This window comes from Hyla sarda, unplaced genomic scaffold (genome assembly GCF_029499605.1).
Source record: "Hyla sarda isolate aHylSar1 unplaced genomic scaffold, aHylSar1.hap1 scaffold_219, whole genome shotgun sequence".
NCBI lineage: Eukaryota > Metazoa > Chordata > Amphibia > Anura > Hylidae > Hyla > Hyla sarda.
This window is the reverse complement of record NW_026608861.1, coordinates 197,397-215,332: the sequence shown is the minus strand read 5'-3', so window position 1 is coordinate 215,332 and position 17,936 is coordinate 197,397. Positions and strand designations below refer to the sequence as shown.

Sequence of the window (17,936 nt, the reverse complement as noted above, 5' to 3'; positions counted from 1 at the left end):
CGGGGCCTTTTTAAATGCAATCCATAACCCGGATTTGCCAGGAACCCTTCTTACTCCTCCTACTTGCATGTGACACTGGGCTTAGGATCTGCATAGGAAACACACACACAAGCACACACCTACCTTTGTTGCCTGCAGATGCCTCCTTGGCTGTCCCCAAACGGTATCAAACCAACACCCACGGGAAGCTGTAAGCATAGAGGACATGCCTGCACCCCATTGGACTTACCTGTGTGGGTTAAACCCGGGTTATTTGACAACCTATGGCGGTGATGGTTCTGCTCAGGCAGAGCAGTGCTGATGCTCCTCATAAAGCTGTCGCTGCTGTGAAGGTTCTAGGTGACATCACAAATCCCTATGGTTACATACACAACAAAGCTGGGTTGTTGTTGTTTACACTCTGCAAGGCCTGTGGAAGTGAGTGACATCATAGCACTGTAGTTCTGAGGGTTCTAGATGGATGCAACAATCTCCTGTTGCTTCTATGAAGGCCATAATAGACGACATCACCAAACAGCTCCATAGTCACATACACAGCAAAGGAGAGATGTTGTTTACACCTAGTGATGTCAGTGGTATTGAGTGACATCACAGCACAGTGCTAAGGCTCCTGGGCCTGGACACAGCAGCGGCTGCAATATCTCAACGGAGAATACGTTTATATATATGTGTGTGTGTGCGCGTATATATATATATATATATATATATATATATATATATATTTCTCCGCCGAAATCACTTTTAAACCCATTTCCACCTTTTTTTCCCTTCTCTTCCTCTTACTTTTTTTTCACGTTTTTTTACGTTTTTCTCCTTTTCGCCTCTTTTCTGGGCGTATTATTCTTCTTTTTCTTCTTTTTTTTCGTCTAATGCATACCCCATCAGTGCAGCAATGCTTATTCAATACCGCCAGCAGATGGAGACACTGGGGGATAATTTTCTAAGGATTTATACTGATTTTTCCTGTCTGAATTTGTCGCACAGAAAGTTGCAGGCCAAATATGTGTGACATTTCTGCGACTTTAGCTTCTAGAGCATTTTTACAACATTATACATAGGTGCTGAATACATAAAAAGCGACTGTTCAGCGACAGACAAGTCGCATCGGCTGAAAGTAGGCCAGAATGTCAATCCATGTTGGAGCAGGTTTAGATACAGTCTAAAGTATAGATCTCAAAGTCTGTGCACAGAATTTAGCAAGGGCCTCGCACCTTCTGATGCATCAGGTAGGTGCACAATAGCATAGCCTAACCCTCTGTACTTTGGTCTATATTGATGCGGGACATAGACAGCCAGCTGATGACCAATCCATTAGTGCAATGGATGGCTGGAAGCATTTGTCTTTGCCTTTGCAATACCACAGAAGCAATGCATGGTCAATGTACAGCAATGACACACCTGTGTGAACAGCCAGGAGACCCCCCCCCCCCCATGTTATGTTACATAGTTACATAGTTAGTACGGTCGAAAAAAGACATATGTCCATCAAGTTCAACCAGGGAATTAAGGGGTAGGGGTGTGGCGCGATATTGGGGAAGGGATGAGATTTTATATTTCTTCATAAGCATTAATCTTATTTTGTCAATTAGGAACATTCAGCACCCACCCGCTATCAAGGCAGCTGCCTATCATGTCATGCCCTACCTGCACAGGTGTGCTGGCTACTCAAATGATCCAATTAAGGAGGCCATTTAGTCAGCAGCAGCAGAAGTCCTGTGCCTGGACGCTCCAACAGCGGCCAGACACAAGCAGAAGCAGAAGCAGCAGAAGCAGCAGCAGCACCACCTTTTGTTTTTTGGCTGCAGCAGCAGCAAGGCCCACAGGGCTGGCTAGCTGGCTAGCCAGCAAGCAGGTAGCAATGAAAGTAGGAATCTTTCTTTTTAACCCTGTAAGGGGGTGGTGCACTGTACCCGAAGATACTGCCATATCGGGTCAATGCATAGGGCGACGGAAGCAAGCTTCGAAATCGGCCCCCGTTCTCAAAAATCCATTTAATATATGGTCCCCAGATAGGGGACGTATCAGATATTAAACTGATAAGAACAGATACTACACTTGATCTTAGCCAAAAGGCCGAGAAGCGATAACCGTGAAAGGGGCGGGCCCAACAAGGTGCCCTTCATGGGCACTATCACTGCTTGCTGTCAGGGAGGCTGCCAGACAATTTTCCATGCACACTCTGGGCTGGGGGGCAGTCAACCACCAGTACACACAGCAGAACCTAAACCCATACCATTATTGCTAAGCAGCAAGACAGGGGCCCATTGCACTCCCACGGGGCCTTTTTAAATGCAATCCATAACCCGGATTTGCCAGGAACCCTTCTTACTCCTCCTACTTGCATGTGACACTGGGCTTAGGATCTGCATAGGAAACACACACACAAGCACACACCTACCTTTGTTGCCTGCAGATGCCTCCTTGGCTGTCCCCAAACGGTATCAAACCAACACCCACGGGAAGCTGTAAGCATAGAGGACATGCCTGCACCCCATTGGACTTACCTGTGTGGGTTAAACCCGGGTTATTTGACAACCTATGGCGGTGATGGTTCTGCTCAGGCAGAGCAGTGCTGATGCTCCTCATAAAGCTGTTGCTGCTGTGAAGGTTCTAGGTGACATCACAAATCCCTATGGTTACATACACAACAAAGCTGGGTTGTTGTTGTTTACACTCTGCAAGGCCTGTGGAAGTGAGTGACATCATAGCACTGTAGTTCTGAGGGTTCTAGATGGATGCAACAATCTCCTGTTGCTTCTATGAAGGCCATAATAGACGACATCACCAAACAGCTCCATAGTCACATACACAGCAAAGGAGAGATGTTGTTTACACCTAGTGATGTCAGTGGTATTGAGTGACATCACAGCACAGTGCTAAGGCTCCTGGGCCTGGACACAGCAGCGGCTGCAATATCTCAACGGGGAATACGTTTATATATATGTGTGTGTGCGCGTATATATATATATATATATATATATATATATATATATATATATATATATATATATTTCTCCGCCGAAATCACTTTTAAACCCATTTCCACCTTTTTTTCCCTTCTCTTCCTCTTACTTTTTTTTCACGTTTTTTTACGTTTTTCTCCTTTTCGCCTCTTTTCTGGGCGTATTATTCTTCTTTTTCTTCTTTTTTTTCGTCTAATGCATACCCCATCAGTGCAGCAATGCTTATTCAATACCGCCAGCAGATGGAGACACTGGGGGATAATTTTCTAAGGATTTATACTGATTTTTCCTGTCTGAATTTGTCGCACAGAAAGTTGCAGGCCAAATATGTGTGACATTTCTGCGACTTTAGCTTCTAGAGCATTTTTACAACATTATACATAGGTGCTGAATACATAAAAAGCGACTGTTCAGCGACAGACAAGTCGCATCGGCTGAAAGTAGGCCAGAATGTCAGTCCATGTTGGAGCAGGTTTAGATACAGTCTAAAGTATAGATCTCAAAGTCTGTGCACAGAATTTAGCAAGGGCCTCGCACCTTCTGATGCATCAGGTAGGTGCACAATAGCATAGCCTAACCCTCTGTACTTTGGTCTATATTGATGCGGGACATAGACAGCCAGCTGATGACCAATCCATTAGTGCAATGGATGGCTGGAAGCATTTGTCTTTGCCTTTGCAATACCACAGAAGCAATGCATGGTCAATGTACAGCAATGACACACCTGTGTGAACAGCCAGGAGACCCCCCCCCCCATGTTATGTTACATAGTTACATAGTTAGTACGGTCGAAAAAAGACATATGTCCATCAAGTTCAACCAGGGAATTAAGGGGTAGGGGTGTGGCGCGATATTGGGGAAGGGATGAGATTTTATATTTCTTCATAAGCATTAATCTTATTTTGTCAATTAGGAACATTCAGCACCCACCCGCTATCAAGGCAGCTGCCTATCATGTCATGCCCTACCTGCACAGGTGTGCTGGCTACTCAAATGATCCAATTAAGGAGGCCATTTAGTCAGCAGCAGCAGAAGTCCTGTGCCTGGACGCTCCAACAGCGGCCAGACACAAGCAGAAGCAGAAGCAGCAGAAGCAGCAGCAGCACCACCTTTTGTTTTTTGGCTGCAGCAGCAGCAAGGCCCACAGGGCTGGCTAGCTGGCTAGCCAGCAAGCAGGTAGCAATGAAAGTAGGAATCTTTCTTTTTAACCCTGTAAGGGGGTGGTGCACTGTACCCGAAGATACTGCCATATCGGGTCAATGCATAGGGCGACGGAAGCAAGCTTCGAAATCGGCCCCCGTTCTCAAAAATCCATTTAATATATGGTCCCCAGATAGGGGACGTATCAGATATTAAACTGATAAGAACAGATACTACACTTGATCTTAGCCAAAAGGCCGAGAAGCGATAACCGTGAAAGGGGCGGGCCCAACAAGGTGCCCTTCATGGGCACTATCACTGCTTGCTGTCAGGGAGGCTGCCAGACAATTTTCCATGCACACTCTGGGCTGGGGGGCAGTCAACCACCAGTACACACAGCAGAACCTAAACCCATACCATTATTGCTAAGCAGCAAGACAGGGGCCCATTGCACTCCCACGGGGCCTTTTTAAATGCAATCCATAACCCGGATTTGCCAGGAACCCTTCTTACTCCTCCTACTTGCATGTGACACTGGGCTTAGGATCTGCATAGGAAACACACACACAAGCACACACCTACCTTTGTTGCCTGCAGATGCCTCCTTGGCTGTCCCCAAACGGTATCAAACCAACACCCACGGGAAGCTGTAAGCATAGAGGACATGCCTGCACCCCATTGGACTTACCTGTGTGGGTTAAACCCGGGTTATTTGACAACCTATGGCGGTGATGGTTCTGCTCAGGCAGAGCAGTGCTGATGCTCCTCATAAAGCTGTCGCTGCTGTGAAGGTTCTAGGTGACATCACAAATCCCTATGGTTACATACACAACAAAGCTGGGTTGTTGTTGTTTACACTCTGCAAGGCCTGTGGAAGTGAGTGACATCATAGCACTGTAGTTCTGAGGGTTCTAGATGGATGCAACAATCTCCTGTTGCTTCTATGAAGGCCATAATAGACGACATCACCAAACAGCTCCATAGTCACATACACAGCAAAGGAGAGATGTTGTTTACACCTAGTGATGTCAGTGGTATTGAGTGACATCACAGCACAGTGCTAAGGCTCCTGGGCCTGGACACAGCAGCGGCTGCAATATCTCAACGGGGAATACGTTTATATATATGTGTGTGTGTGCGCGTATATATATATATATATATATATATATATATATATATATATATATATTTCTCCGCCGAAATCACTTTTAAACCCATTTCCACCTTTTTTTCCCTTCTCTTCCTCTTACTTTTTTTTCACGTTTTTTTACGTTTTTCTCCTTTTCGCCTCTTTTCTGGGCGTATTATTCTTCTTTTTCTTCTTTTTTTTCGTCTAATGCATACCCCATCAGTGCAGCAATGCTTATTCAATACCGCCAGCAGATGGAGACACTGGGGGATAATTTTCTAAGGATTTATACTGATTTTTCCTGTCTGAATTTGTCGCACAGAAAGTTGCAGGCCAAATATGTGTGACATTTCTGCGACTTTAGCTTCTAGAGCATTTTTACAACATTATACATAGGTGCTGAATACATAAAAAGCGACTGTTCAGCGACAGACAAGTCGCATCGGCTGAAAGTAGGCCAGAATGTCAGTCCATGTTGGAGCAGGTTTAGATACAGTCTAAAGTATAGATCTCAAAGTCTGTGCACAGAATTTAGCAAGGGCCTCGCACCTTCTGATGCATCAGGTAGGTGCACAATAGCATAGCCTAACCCTCTGTACTTTGGTCTATATTGATGCGGGACATAGACAGCCAGCTGATGACCAATCCATTAGTGCAATGGATGGCTGGAAGCATTTGTCTTTGCCTTTGCAATACCACAGAAGCAATGCATGGTCAATGTACAGCAATGACACACCTGTGTGAACAGCCAGGAGACCCCCCCCCCATGTTATGTTACATAGTTACATAGTTAGTACGGTCGAAAAAAGACATATGTCCATCAAGTTCAACCAGGGAATTAAGGGGTAGGGGTGTGGCGCGATATTGGGGAAGGGATGAGATTTTATATTTCTTCATAAGCATTAATCTTATTTTGTCAATTAGGAACATTCAGCACCCACCCGCTATCAAGGCAGCTGCCTATCATGTCATGCCCTACCTGCACAGGTGTGCTGGCTACTCAAATGATCCAATTAAGGAGGCCATTTAGTCAGCAGCAGCAGAAGTCCTGTGCCTGGACGCTCCAACAGCGGCCAGACACAAGCAGAAGCAGAAGCAGCAGAAGCAGCAGCAGCACCACCTTTTGTTTTTTGGCTGCAGCAGCAGCAAGGCCCACAGGGCTGGCTAGCTGGCTAGCCAGCAAGCAGGTAGCAATGAAAGTAGGAATCTTTCTTTTTAACCCTGTAAGGGGGTGGTGCACTGTACCCGAAGATACTGCCATATCGGGTCAATGCATAGGGCGACGGAAGCAAGCTTCGAAATCGGCCCCCGTTCTCAAAAATCCATTTAATATATGGTCCCCAGATAGGGGACGTATCAGATATTAAACTGATAAGAACAGATACTACACTTGATCTTAGCCAAAAGGCCGAGAAGCGATAACCGTGAAAGGGGCGGGCCCAACAAGGTGCCCTTCATGGGCACTATCACTGCTTGCTGTCAGGGAGGCTGCCAGACAATTTTCCATGCACACTCTGGGCTGGGGGGCAGTCAACCACCAGTACACACAGCAGAACCTAAACCCATACCATTATTGCTAAGCAGCAAGACAGGGGCCCATTGCACTCCCACGGGGCCTTTTTAAATGCAATCCATAACCCGGATTTGCCAGGAACCCTTCTTACTCCTCCTACTTGCATGTGACACTGGGCTTAGGATCTGCATAGGAAACACACACACAAGCACACACCTACCTTTGTTGCCTGCAGATGCCTCCTTGGCTGTCCCCAAACGGTATCAAACCAACACCCACGGGAAGCTGTAAGCATAGAGGACATGCCTGCACCCCATTGGACTTACCTGTGTGGGTTAAACCCGGGTTATTTGACAACCTATGGCGGTGATGGTTCTGCTCAGGCAGAGCAGTGCTGATGCTCCTCATAAAGCTGTCGCTGCTGTGAAGGTTCTAGGTGACATCACAAATCCCTATGGTTACATACACAACAAAGCTGGGTTGTTGTTGTTTACACTCTGCAAGGCCTGTGGAAGTGAGTGACATCATAGCACTGTAGTTCTGAGGGTTCTAGATGGATGCAACAATCTCCTGTTGCTTCTATGAAGGCCATAATAGACAACATCACCAAACAGCTCCATAGTCACATACACAGCAAAGGAGAGATGTTGTTTACACCTAGTGATGTCAGTGGTATTGAGTGACATCACAGCACAGTGCTAAGGCTCCTGGGCCTGGACACAGCAGCGGCTGCAATATCTCAACGGAGAATACGTTTATATATATGTGTGTGTGTGCGCGTATATATATATATATATATATATATATATATATATATATATATATTTCTCCGCCGAAATCACTTTTAAACCCATTTCCACCTTTTTTTCCCTTCTCTTCCTCTTACTTTTTTTTCACGTTTTTTTACGTTTTTCTCCTTTTCGCCTCTTTTCTGGGCGTATTATTCTTCTTTTTCTTCTTTTTTTTCGTCTAATGCATACCCCATCAGTGCAGCAATGCTTATTCAATACCGCCAGCAGATGGAGACACTGGGGGATAATTTTCTAAGGATTTATACTGATTTTTCCTGTCTGAATTTGTCGCACAGAAAGTTGCAGGCCAAATATGTGTGACATTTCTGCGACTTTAGCTTCTAGAGCATTTTTACAACATTATACATAGGTGCTGAATACATAAAAAGCGACTGTTCAGCGACAGACAAGTCGCATCGGCTGAAAGTAGGCCAGAATGTCAGTCCATGTTGGAGCAGGTTTAGATACAGTCTAAAGTATAGATCTCAAAGTCTGTGCACAGAATTTAGCAAGGGCCTCGCACCTTCTGATGCATCAGGTAGGTGCACAATAGCATAGCCTAACCCTCTGTACTTTGGTCTATATTGATGCGGGACATAGACAGCCAGCTGATGACCAATCCATTAGTGCAATGGATGGCTGGAAGCATTTGTCTTTGCCTTTGCAATACCACAGAAGCAATGCATGGTCAATGTACAGCAATGACACACCTGTGTGAACAGCCAGGAGACCCCCCCCCCCCATGTTATGTTACATAGTTACATAGTTAGTACGGTCGAAAAAAGACATATGTCCATCAAGTTCAACCAGGGAATTAAGGGGTAGGGGTGTGGCGCGATATTGGGGAAGGGATGAGATTTTATATTTCTTCATAAGCATTAATCTTATTTTGTCAATTAGGAACATTCAGCACCCACCCGCTATCAAGGCAGCTGCCTATCATGTCATGCCGTACCTGCACAGGTGTGCTGGCTACTCAAATGATCCAATTAAAGAGGCCATTTAGTCAGCAGCAGCAGAAGTCCTGTGCCTGGACGCTCCAACAGCGGCCAGACACAAGCAGAAGCAGAAGCAGCAGCAGCACCACCTTTTGTTTTTTGGCTGCAGCAGCAGCAAGGCCCACAGGGCTGGCTAGCTGGCTAGCCAGCAAGCAGGTAGCAATGAAAGTAGGAATCTTTCTTTTTAACCCTGTAAGGGGGTGGTGCACTGTACCCGAAGATACTGCCATATCGGGTCAATGCATAGGGCGACGGAAGCAAGCTTCGAAATCGGCCCCCGTTCTCAAAAATCCATTTAATATATGGTCCCCAGATAGGGGACGTATCAGATATTAAACTGATAAGAACAGATACTACACTTGATCTTAGCCAAAAGGCCGAGAAGCGATAACCGTGAAAGGGGCGGGCCCAACAAGGTGCCCTTCATGGGCACTATCACTGCTTGCTGTCAGGGAGGCTGCCAGACAATTTTCCATGCACACTCTGGGCTGGGGGGCAGTCAACCACCAGTACACACAGCAGAACCTAAACCCATACCATTATTGCTAAGCAGCAAGACAGGGGCCCATTGCACTCCCACGGGGCCTTTTTAAATGCAATCCATAACCCGGATTTGCCAGGAACCCTTCTTACTCCTCCTACTTGCATGTGACACTGGGCTTAGGATCTGCATAGGAAACACACACACAAGCACACACCTACCTTTGTTGCCTGCAGATGCCTCCTTGGCTGTCCCCAAACGGTATCAAACCAACACCCACGGGAAGCTGTAAGCATAGAGGACATGCCTGCACCCCATTGGACTTACCTGTGTGGGTTAAACCCGGGTTATTTGACAACCTATGGCGGTGATGGTTCTGCTCAGGCAGAGCAGTGCTGATGCTCCTCATAAAGCTGTCGCTGCTGTGAAGGTTCTAGGTGACATCACAAATCCCTATGGTTACATACACAACAAAGCTGGGTTGTTGTTGTTTACACTCTGCAAGGCCTGTGGAAGTGAGTGACATCATAGCACTGTAGTTCTGAGGGTTCTAGATGGATGCAACAATCTCCTGTTGCTTCTATGAAGGCCATAATAGACGACATCACCAAACAGCTCCATAGTCACATACACAGCAAAGGAGAGATGTTGTTTACACCTAGTGATGTCAGTGGTATTGAGTGACATCACAGCACAGTGCTAAGGCTCCTGGGCCTGGACACAGCAGCGGCTGCAATATCTCAACGGAGAATACGTTTATATATATGTGTGTGTGTGCGCGTATATATATATATATATATATATATATATATATATATATATATATTTCTCCGCCGAAATCACTTTTAAACCCATTTCCACCTTTTTTTCCCTTCTCTTCCTCTTACTTTTTTTTCACGTTTTTTTACGTTTTTCTCCTTTTCGCCTCTTTTCTGGGCGTATTATTCTTCTTTTTCTTCTTTTTTTTCGTCTAATGCATACCCCATCAGTGCAGCAATGCTTATTCAATACCGCCAGCAGATGGAGACACTGGGGGATAATTTTCTAAGGATTTATACTGATTTTTCCTGTCTGAATTTGTCGCACAGAAAGTTGCAGGCCAAATATGTGTGACATTTCTGCGACTTTAGCTTCTAGAGCATTTTTACAACATTATACATAGGTGCTGAATACATAAAAAGCGACTGTTCAGCGACAGACAAGTCGCATCGGCTGAAAGTAGGCCAGAATGTCAGTCCATGTTGGAGCAGGTTTAGATACAGTCTAAAGTATAGATCTCAAAGTCTGTGCACAGAATTTAGCAAGGGCCTCGCACCTTCTGATGCATCAGGTAGGTGCACAATAGCATAGCCTAACCCTCTGTACTTTGGTCTATATTGATGCGGGACATAGACAGCCAGCTGATGACCAATCCATTAGTGCAATGGATGGCTGGAAGCATTTGTCTTTGCCTTTGCAATACCACAGAAGCAATGCATGGTCAATGTACAGCAATGACACACCTGTGTGAACAGCCAGGAGACCCCCCCCCCCCCATGTTATGTTACATAGTTACATAGTTAGTACGGTCGAAAAAAGACATATGTCCATCAAGTTCAACCAGGGAATTAAGGGGTAGGGGTGTGGCGCGATATTGGGGAAGGGATGAGATTTTATATTTCTTCATAAGCATTAATCTTATTTTGCCAATTAGGAACATTCAGCACCCACCCGCTATCAAGGCAGCTGCCTATCATGTCATGCCCTACCTGCACAGGTGTGCTGGCTACTCAAATGATCCAATTAAGGAGGCCATTTAATCAGCAGCAGCAGAAGTCCTGTGCCTGGACGCTCCAACAGCGGCCAGACACAAGCAGAAGCAGAAGCAGCAGAAGCAGCAGCAGCACCACCTTTTGTTTTTTGGCTGCAGCAGCAGCAAGGCCCACAGGGCTGGCTAGCTGGCTAGCCAGCAAGCAGGTAGCAATGAAAGTAGGAATCTTTCTTTTTAACCCTGTAAGGGGGTGGTGCACTGTACCCGAAGATACTGCCATATCGGGTCAATGCATAGGGCGACGGAAGCAAGCTTCGAAATCGGCCCCCGTTCTCAAAAATCCATTTAATATATGGTCCCCAGATAGGGGACGTATCAGATATTAAACTGATAAGAACAGATACTACACTTGATCTTAGCCAAAAGGCCGAGAAGCGATAACCGTGAAAGGGGCGGGCCCAACAAGGTGCCCTTCATGGGCACTATCACTGCTTGCTGTCAGGGAGGCTGCCAGACAATTTTCCATGCACACTCTGGGCTGGGGGGCAGTCAACCACCAGTACACACAGCAGAACCTAAACCCATACCATTATTGCTAAGCAGCAAGACAGGGGCCCATTGCACTCCCACGGGGCCTTTTTAAATGCAATCCATAACCCGGATTTGCCAGGAACCCTTCTTACTCCTCCTACTTGCATGTGACACTGGGCTTAGGATCTGCATAGGAAACACACACACAAGCACACACCTACCTTTGTTGCCTGCAGATGCCTCCTTGGCTGTCCCCAAACGGTATCAAACCAACACCCACGGGAAGCTGTAAGCATAGAGGACATGCCTGCACCCCATTGGACTTACCTGTGTGGGTTAAACCCGGGTTATTTGACAACCTATGGCGGTGATGGTTCTGCTCAGGCAGAGCAGTGCTGATGCTCCTCATAAAGCTGTCGCTGCTGTGAAGGTTCTAGGTGACATCACAAATCCCTATGGTTACATATACAACAAAGCTGGGTTGTTGTTGTTTACACTCTGCAAGGCCTGTGGAAGTGAGTGACATCATAGCACTGTAGTTCTGAGGGTTCTAGATGGATGCAACAATCTCCTGTTGCTTCTATGAAGGCCATAATAGACGACATCACCAAACAGCTCCATAGTCACATACACAGCAAAGGAGAGATGTTGTTTACACCTAGTGATGTCAGTGGTATTGAGTGACATCACAGCACAGTGCTAAGGCTCCTGGGCCTGGACACAGCAGCGGCTGCAATATCTCAACGGAGAATACGTTTATATATATGTGTGTGTGTGCGCGTATATATATATATATATATATATATATATATATATATATATATATATATATATATATATTTCTCCGCCGAAATCACTTTTAAACCCATTTCCACCTTTTTTTCCCTTCTCTTCCTCTTACTTTTTTTTCACGTTTTTTTACGTTTTTCTCCTTTTCGCCTCTTTTCTGGGCGTATTATTCTTCTTTTTCTTCTTTTTTTTCGTCTAATGCATACCCCATCAGTGCAGCAATGCTTATTCAATACCGCCAGCAGATGGAGACACTGGGGGATAATTTTCTAAGGATTTATACTGATTTTTCCTGTCTGAATTTGTCGCACAGAAAGTTGCAGGCCAAATATGTGTGACATTTCTGCGACTTTAGCTTCTAGAGCATTTTTACAACATTATACATAGGTGCTGAATACATAAAAAGCGACTGTTCAGCGACAGACAAGTCGCATCGGCTGAAAGTAGGCCAGAATGTCAGTCCATGTTGGAGCAGGTTTAGATACAGTCTAAAGTATAGATCTCAAAGTCTGTGCACAGAATTTAGCAAGGGCCTCGCACCTTCTGATGCATCAGGTAGGTGGCACAATAGCATAGCCTAACCCTCTGTACTTTGGTCTATATTGATGCGGGACATAGACAGCCAGCTGATGACCAATCCATTAGTGCAATGGATGGCTGGAAGCATTTGTCTTTGCCTTTACAATACCACAGAAGCAATGCATGGTCAATGTACAGCAATGACACACCTGTGTGAACAGCCAGGAGACCCCCCCCCCCCCCCATGTTATGTTACATAGTTACATAGTTAGTACGGTCGAAAAAAGACATATGTCCATCAAGTTCAACCAGGGAATTAAGGGGTAGGGGTGTGGCGCGATATTGGGGAAGGGATGAGATTTTATATTTCTTCATAAGCATTAATCTTATTTTGTCAATTAGGAACATTCAGCACCCACCCGCTATCAAGGCAGCTGCCTATCATGTCATGCCCTACCTGCACAGGTGTGCTGGCTACTCAAATGATCCAATTAAGGAGGCCATTTAGTCAGCAGCAGCAGAAGTCCTGTGCCTGGACGCTCCAACAGCGGCCAGACACAAGCAGAAGCAGAAGCAGCAGAAGCAGCAGCAGCACCACCTTTTGTTTTTTGGCTGCAGCAGCAGCAAGGCCCACAGGGCTGGCTAGCTGGCTAGCCAGCAAGCAGGTAGCAATGAAAGTAGGAATCTTTCTTTTTAACCCTGTAAGGGGGTGGTGCACTGTACCCGAAGATACTGCCATATCGGGTCAATGCATAGGGCGACGGAAGCAAGCTTCGAAATCGGCCCCCGTTCTCAAAAATCCATTTAATATATGGTCCCCAGATAGGGGACGTATCAGATATTAAACTGATAAGAACAGATACTACACTTGATCTTAGCCAAAAGGCCGAGAAGCGATAACCGTGAAAGGGGCGGGCCCAACAAGGTGCCCTTCATGGGCACTATCACTGCTTGCTGTCAGGGAGGCTGCCAGACAATTTTCCATGCACACTCTGGGCTGGGGGGCAGTCAACCACCAGTACACACAGCAGAACCTAAACCCATACCATTATTGCTAAGCAGCAAGACAGGGGCCCATTGCACTCCCACGGGGCCTTTTTAAATGCAATCCATAACCCGGATTTGCCAGGAACCCTTCTTACTCCTCCTACTTGCATGTGACACTGGGCTTAGGATCTGCATAGGAAACACACACACAAGCACACACCTACCTTTGTTGCCTGCAGATGCCTCCTTGGCTGTCCCCAAACGGTATCAAACCAAGACCCACGGGAAGCTGTAAGCATAGAGGACATGCCTGCACCCCATTGGACTTACCTGTGTGGGTTAAACCCGGGTTATTTGACAACCTATGGCGGTGATGGTTACATAGTTACATAGTTACATAGTTAGTACGGTCGAAAAAAGACATATGTCCATCAAGTTCAACCAGGGAATTAAGGGGTAGGGGTGTGGCGCGATATTGGGGAAGGGATGAGATTTTATATTTCTTCTCAGGCAGAGCAGTGCTGATGCTCCTCATAAAGCTGTCGCTGCTGTGAAGGTTCTAGGTGACATCACAAATCCCTATGGTTACATACACAACAAAGCTGGGTTGTTGTTGTTTACACTCTGCAAGGCCTGTGGAAGTGAGTGACATCATAGCACTGTAGTTCTGAGGGTTCTAGATGGATGCAACAATCTCCTGTTGCTTCTATGAAGGCCATAATAGACGACATCACCAAACAGCTCCATAGTCACATACACAGCAAAGGAGAGATGTTGTTTACACCTAGTGATGTCAGTGGTATTGAGTGACATCACAGCACAGTGCTAAGGCTCCTGGGCCTGGACACAGCAGCGGCTGCAATATCTCAACGGAGAATACGTTTATATATATGTGTGTGTGTGCGCGTATATATATATATATATATATATATATATATATATATATATATATATATATTTCTCCGCCGAAATCACTTTTAAACCCATTTCCACCTTTTTTTCCCTTCTCTTCCTCTTACTTTTTTTTCACGTTTTTTTACGTTTTTCTCCTTTTCGCCTCTTTTCTGGGCGTATTATTCTTCTTTTTCTTCTTTTTTTTCGTCTAATGCATACCCCATCAGTGCAGCAATGCTTATTCAATACCGCCAGCAGATGGAGACACTGGGGGATAATTTTCTAAGGATTTATACTGATTTTTCCTGTCTGAATTTGTCGCACAGAAAGTTGCAGGCCAAATATGTGTGACATTTCTGCGACTTTAGCTTCTAGAGCATTTTTACAACATTATACATAGGTGCTGAATACATAAAAAGCGACTGTTCAGCGACAGACAAGTCGCATCGGCTGAAAGTAGGCCAGAATGTCAGTCCATGTTGGAGCAGGTTTAGATACAGTCTAAAGTATAGATCTCAAAGTCTGTGCACAGAATTTAGCAAGGGCCTCGCACCTTCTGATGCATCAGGTAGGTGCACAATAGCATAGCCTAACCCTCTGTACTTTGGTCTATATTGATGCGGGACATAGACAGCCAGCTGATGACCAATCCATTAGTGCAATGGATGGCTGGAAGCATTTGTCTTTGCCTTTGCAATACCACAGAAGCAATGCATGGTCAATGTACAGCAATGACACACCTGTGTGAACAGCCAGGAGACCCCCCCCCCCCCATGTTATGTTACATAGTTACATAGTTAGTACGGTCGAAAAAAGACATATGTCCATCAAGTTCAACCAGGGAATTAAGGGGTAGGGGTGTGGCGCGATATTGGGGAAGGGATGAGATTTTATATTTCTTCATAAGCATTAATCTTATTTTGTCAATTAGGAACATTCAGCACCCACCCGCTATCAAGGCAGCTGCCTATCATGTCATGCCCTACCTGCACAGGTGTGCTGGCTACTCAAATGATCCAATTAAGGAGGCCATTTAGTCAGCAGCAGCAGAAGTCCTGTGCCTGGACGCTCCAACAGCGGCCAGACACAAGCAGAAGCAGAAGCAGCAGCAGCACCACCTTTTGTTTTTTGGCTGCAGCAGCAGCAAGGCCCACAGGGCTGGCTAGCTGGCTAGCCAGCTAGCAGGTAGCAATGAAAGTAGGAATCTTTCTTTTTAACCCTGTAAGGGGGTGGTGCACTGTACCCGAAGATACTGCCATATCGGGTCAATGCATAGGGCGACGGAAGCAAGCTTCGAAATCGGCCCCCGTTCTCAAAAATCCATTTAATATATGGTCCCCAGATAGGGGACGTATCAGATATTAAACTGATAAGAACAGATACTACACTTGATCTTAGCCAAAAGGCCGAGAAGCGATAACCGTGAAAGGGGCGGGCCCAACAAGGTGCCCTTCATGGGCACTATCACTGCTTGCTGTCAGGGAGGCTGCCAGACAATTTTCCATGCACACTCTGGGCTGGGGGGCAGTCAACCACCAGTACACACAGCAGAACCTAAACCCATACCATTATTGCTAAGCAGCAAGACAGGGGCCCATTGCACTCCCACGGGGCCTTTTTAAATGCAATCCATAACCCGGATTTGCCAGGAACCCTTCTTACTCCTCCTACTTGCATGTGACACTGGGCTTAGGATCTGCATAGGAAACACACACACAAGCACACACCTACCTTTGTTGCCTGCAGATGCCTCCTTGGCTGTCCCCAAACGGTATCAAACCAACACCCACGGGAAGCTGTAAGCATAGAGGACATGCCTGCACCCCATTGGACTTACCTGTGTGGGTTAAACCCGGGTTATTTGACAACCTATGGCGGTGATGGTTCTGCTCAGGCAGAGCAGTGCTGATGCTCCTCATAAAGCTGTCGCTGCTGTGAAGGTTCTAGGTGACATCACAAATCCCTATGGTTACATACACAACAAAGCTGGGTTGTTGTTGTTTACACTCTGCAAGGCCTGTGGAAGTGAGTGACATCATAGCACTGTAGTTCTGAGGGTTCTAGATGGATGCAACAATCTCCTGTTGCTTCTATGAAGGCCATAATAGACGACATCACCAAACAGCTCCATAGTCACATACACAGCAAAGGAGAGATGTTGTTTACACCTAGTGATGTCAGTGGTATTGAGTGACATCACAGCACAGTGCTAAGGCTCCTGGGCCTGGACACAGCAGCGGCTGCAATATCTCAACGGAGAATACGTTTATATATATGTGTGTGTGTGCGCGTATATATATATATATATATATATATATATATATATATATATATATTTCTCCGCCGAAATCACTTTTAAACCCATTTCCACCTTTTTTTCCCTTCTCTTCCTCTTACTTTTTTTTCACGTTTTTTTACGTTTTTCTCCTTTTCGCCTCTTTTCTGGGCGTATTATTCTTCTTTTTCTTCTTTTTTTTCGTCTAATGCATACCCCATCAGTGCAGCAATGCTTATTCAATACCGCCAGCAGATGGAGACACTGGGGGATAATTTTCTAAGGATTTATACTGATTTTTCCTGTCTGAATTTGTCGCACAGAAAGTTGCAGGCCAAATATGTGTGACATTTCTGCGACTTTAGCTTCTAGAGCATTTTTACAACATTATACATAGGTGCTGAATACATAAAAAGCGACTGTTCAGCGACAGACAAGTCGCATCGGCTGAAAGTAGGCCAGAATGTCAGTCCATGTTGGAGCAGGTTTAGATACAGTCTAAAGTATAGATCTCAAAGTCTGTGCACAGAATTTAGCAAGGGCCTCGCACCTTCTGATGCATCAGGTAGGTGCACAATAGCATAGCCTAACCCTCTGTACTTTGGTCTATATTGATGCGGGACATAGACAGCCAGCTGATGACCAATCCATTAGTGCAATGGATGGCTGGAAGCATTTGTCTTTGCCTTTGCAATACCACAGAAGCAATGCATGGTCAATGTACAGCAATGACACACCTGTGTGAACAGCCAGGAGACCCCCCCCCCCCCCATGTTATGTTACATAGTTACATAGTTAGTACGGTCGAAAAAAGACATATGTCCATCAAGTTCAACCAGGGAATTAAGGGGTAGGGGTGTGGCGCGATATTGGGGAAGGGATGAGATTTTATATTTCTTCATAAGCATTAATCTTATTTTGTCAATTAGGAACATTCAGCACCCACCCGCTATCAAGGCAGCTGCCTATCATGTCATGCCCTACCTGCACAGGTGTGCTGGCTACTCAAATGATCCAATTAAGGAGGCCATTTAGTCAGCAGCAGCAGAAGTCCTGTGCCTGGACGCTCCAACAGCGGCCAGACACAAGCAGAAGCAGAAGCAGCAGAAGCAGCAGCAGCACCACCTTTTGTTTTTTGGCTGCAGCAGCAGCAAGGCCCACAGGGCTGGCTAGCTG

At 45.8% G+C, this 17,936-nt stretch overlaps 7 non-coding genes across 7 annotated transcripts; all 7 read right to left on the bottom strand.

The window, feature by feature from the left end:
- Nucleotides 1-1,894: 1,894 nt before the first annotated feature.
- Nucleotides 1,895-2,085, bottom strand: LOC130320073 (U2 spliceosomal RNA). The gene has a single exon (XR_008866041.1). It is a non-coding gene; the product is annotated as a U2 spliceosomal RNA (small nuclear RNA).
- A 2,096-nt stretch (nt 2,086-4,181) lies between these two features.
- On the bottom strand, nt 4,182-4,372 carry LOC130320071 (U2 spliceosomal RNA). Its single transcript, XR_008866040.1, has one exon. It is a non-coding gene; the product is annotated as a U2 spliceosomal RNA (small nuclear RNA).
- A 2,089-nt stretch (nt 4,373-6,461) lies between these two features.
- Nucleotides 6,462-6,652, bottom strand: LOC130320070 (U2 spliceosomal RNA). The gene has a single exon (XR_008866039.1). It is a non-coding gene; the product is annotated as a U2 spliceosomal RNA (small nuclear RNA).
- Nucleotides 6,653-8,732: 2,080 nt separating this feature from the next.
- Nucleotides 8,733-8,923, bottom strand: LOC130320069 (U2 spliceosomal RNA). The gene has a single exon (XR_008866038.1). It is a non-coding gene; the product is annotated as a U2 spliceosomal RNA (small nuclear RNA).
- Nucleotides 8,924-11,013: 2,090 nt separating this feature from the next.
- LOC130320068 (U2 spliceosomal RNA) lies at nt 11,014-11,204 on the bottom strand. Its single transcript, XR_008866037.1, has one exon. It is a non-coding gene; the product is annotated as a U2 spliceosomal RNA (small nuclear RNA).
- Nucleotides 11,205-13,311: 2,107 nt separating this feature from the next.
- LOC130320067 (U2 spliceosomal RNA) lies at nt 13,312-13,502 on the bottom strand. Its single transcript, XR_008866036.1, has one exon. It is a non-coding gene; the product is annotated as a U2 spliceosomal RNA (small nuclear RNA).
- A 2,210-nt stretch (nt 13,503-15,712) lies between these two features.
- Nucleotides 15,713-15,903, bottom strand: LOC130320066 (U2 spliceosomal RNA). Its single transcript, XR_008866035.1, has one exon. It is a non-coding gene; the product is annotated as a U2 spliceosomal RNA (small nuclear RNA).
- Nucleotides 15,904-17,936: the final 2,033 nt, after the last annotated feature.